This window comes from Octodon degus, unplaced genomic scaffold, assembly GCF_000260255.1.
Source record: "Octodon degus isolate 3935 unplaced genomic scaffold, OctDeg1.0 scaffold00340, whole genome shotgun sequence".
Lineage (NCBI taxonomy): Eukaryota > Metazoa > Chordata > Mammalia > Rodentia > Octodontidae > Octodon > Octodon degus.
This window is the reverse complement of record NW_004524916.1, coordinates 489,441-492,741: the sequence shown is the minus strand read 5'-3', so window position 1 is coordinate 492,741 and position 3,301 is coordinate 489,441. Positions and strand designations below refer to the sequence as shown.

At 36.3% G+C, this 3,301-nt stretch overlaps 1 pseudogene; it reads left to right on the top strand.

The window, feature by feature from the left end:
- The window catches only part of LOC101567762, a 13,627-nt pseudogene that overhangs the window by 9,864 nt on the left and 462 nt on the right, over positions 1–3,301 (top strand).

The window sequence follows — 3,301 nt, the reverse complement described above, 5'->3', positions numbered from 1 at the left end:
GTTTGATAATAACAATAAGCACAACTTATATAACAAGAAATGTAACTTTTGCATTTGACAAAGATAAATCCCCTCAGGATTTATCTTGAAACCCTGTAACTCAGTTTGTAGATCCTTTCTCAGTGTCAGCCATGTGGATGAGTCACAGCCATTGCTTGGCCAATGTGCTCTCTGTGAAAGCCTGAGAGAATGTTTTCTCTCCATGTGACTCTCCTTAGGCACACTCTACATCATGGATCACTTTCCTCTGTGGCCCCATAATCTTCTTGATCAGAAAATTTGAGCCACAACTGAGTTACATAATGTTACAATACAGGTTCTCCTATGTCCAAAAATTAAAGAAAAGGAAGCGCTACAAGGACAGCCAACATTTTGGCCCTAGCCTTTCAAGATCAGTGAGGATTCAAGAGAGATAAGTTCTAAAAGTCTGTTGCAGGGGCCTGGGGAGATGACTCAGTGGAATAAGCACTTACCTCGCAAGTGCAAGAGCCTGAGTTCAATCCCTGGTTCTGCCAAAAAAAAAAGTCTGTTGCAGTTCATGCTCAGTATAACTAATATGGTACATTATATATGTGGAAAGGTGCTGAGAAGTTAGAATTGAATGTTCTTACATAGCTATTTGTACATGTAGTTTGATCTGTTACTTTAATTAAATCATTCATATAAATATATTCTATAGATAGATAGGTAGTTACAGATAGCTATAGTTACCCACTATAAATACAAAAGCTTGAAAATAGGAAATAAATCTGCTTTAAATGTCACACAAACTAAAAGTACTATAAACTGCTATAAATCATGGAGTATAATTTTATGACTATATCATATACAAGCATTTTCCCAATAATAAGAAAAATAAAATATTCATATGCAGTCATTCCCAGTGCTCTCCAAATGTGTGTTGAATGTAATGCAACCACATTTCCACCACGCTAACTGTACAATTATATAGTGGGTACGTATCTTTGGCATGCATGCTTTTGTGTATGACAGAGAAAGAATGATGAGTGTCTGAATTTTTCTGCTATTCCTCTCTTATAGAAGATAAATTTATAAAATTGTGACAGTGCGAAAATTTTTTAAATAATCTCATAATGATCAAGTTCTTGAATAATCTAAATAATCTGAACAAAAAATTAAACTTGACAAAATGTAAGTTTCTTTATATTTCATTTACTTCCATAATTTCTGTTAATCAGAAAGCCAGATGTATCAAACTAAAGAATTTCCAAGATGAAACTTTCAAATTATCTAGTAATGTCAATTATTATTGGAGATTTATAGTAATATTTTCTAGTCTAATATTCATTATTCCAAACCACTAAGTAGCTCAGAAATGTCCCTCACTTGAAGTCAGGTACTTTTTACTGCCAATAATTAGGTTTTGTTAAGACAGGATTACATGTGTTTCCTTCTTAATATGAAAAATTTTTCTACTGTAATTTCTTAACTACCTGACAAGAGTGTAGCCTTCACAATAAATAAGTGAACATTATACCTGTCCTTCATAAAGTGTCAAGAAAAATAACATTTTTCACTCTTAGTACTAGTGTGTAAGGGTTGATATAAGAAAATACTACACTTCAGCATCTTGAGCTGCCCAACTGTATTTTCTCTCAGTTCTCGAGGCTGAGTTTCACGATCAAGATGATCTCAGAGTTTGCAAATCCTACGCTATCTGTTGGTGTCTGGCTGTTAACTTTCCTCCGTCTTCCAGTGTGGCCTTTTTTCATTTGCTTACCTTCCTGTTCTAAAGCCATCATGCCTGTTGGGATAGGAACCCACAGTTATGATGTCATTTTACTTTAATATCCTCTTAATGTCCCTATCTTTAGATAAATCACATTGAGTATTAAGATTTCAACCTACAAATTTGAGGGCAACAAAATTCAGTCCACATCCATCCTCCTTTAAGGCGATTGATTTTATTTACCTGATGCATCACTCAATATCTTCAGATCGCCTTACTTTGCTATGTGAGATCAGTTTACCCTAATAGTACGCTGATGATAAAATTTTGTTTTTGAAGCTTTGAATTTTTCAAAACAGCAAATTTTCTTTTGTGAATTCAGATTGAAGATGAGAAAAGAATATTATTCTCTATTAATGCTTGAAAAATGCTATTATATAATTAATAGAGAGTAATTATGCCATTTTCCAATGTGTACTTTCCAATTTCAAGAATAAAATATAAATGAATATGTATTTTTAGTTTAGAAATGAATATTCAATCAAGATCAACAATAATGACTTCATGGCAGTTGTGGCAAATCTTGTACTAAAAACAAAAATCTGGATCATTTTGAAAAGAAGAGTACAAAGTATTCTTGACTTTTATTACATTTTCAGCAATTATGCATAGTTTTATGCTTGTAAAAAACTATCAGGGCTGGGGATATAGCTCAGCAGCATAAGCACCAGTGCAAGATGCTCAGTTCAGTTCCTGGTACCAAAACAACAACAAAATAGTGTATCATCCAGGCACTCGTAGTACAATATATGTCAAGGATGAGACGGAGCTGGTCATGCATCAGTCTGTGAAGTACGATATCCATGGGCTTCGCAAGGTCATCGATGACACCAATGTCACTCCCCTGCAGCTGGAGATGGATATCGAGACTCTAAAGGAGGAGCTGATACTCATGAAGAACCATGCAGAGGAAGTCAGAGGCCTTCAAGCCCAGATTTCTGGCTCTGGGTTGACTGTGGAGGTGGATGCACCCAAATCTCAGGATCTCGGCAAGATCATGGCAGACATCAGGGCCCTGCATGATGCACTGGCTCAGAAGAACCGAGAAGAGCTGGACAAGTACTGGTCCCAGCAGATTGAGGAGAGCACCCCAGTAGTCACTTCGCAGTTTCCTGAGGTTGGAGCTTCTGAGACGACGCTCACAGAGCTGAAGTGCACGGCCCAGTCCTTGAAGATTGACCTGGAGTCCATTCAGACATTGCCAGTCCTGTGGATAACCCACTACTATTGTGGAGTACTAGACTATATTGGAATATGTTGCTGAATTCATGCACCTACAATATGTTGATGGCAATGGAATACCCATCTCTGACAAAACTGAACAAAAAGGTGATATAAATGAAGGACAATTTTGAATCTGTATACACAAAATAGTTAGGATGGACATATAGCTACTTTCTCTTAATTCAATAAGAAAGAAGATCTGTACTAATAGTGTCTGGACAGGATATCAAGTCTTCATCTTGTGCTATGAATGACTACTACAAAGACAACAATACGCAATGTATTAAGTGTTGTAACTCTCCTACCAACCTGCATTGAAGCTGTCAC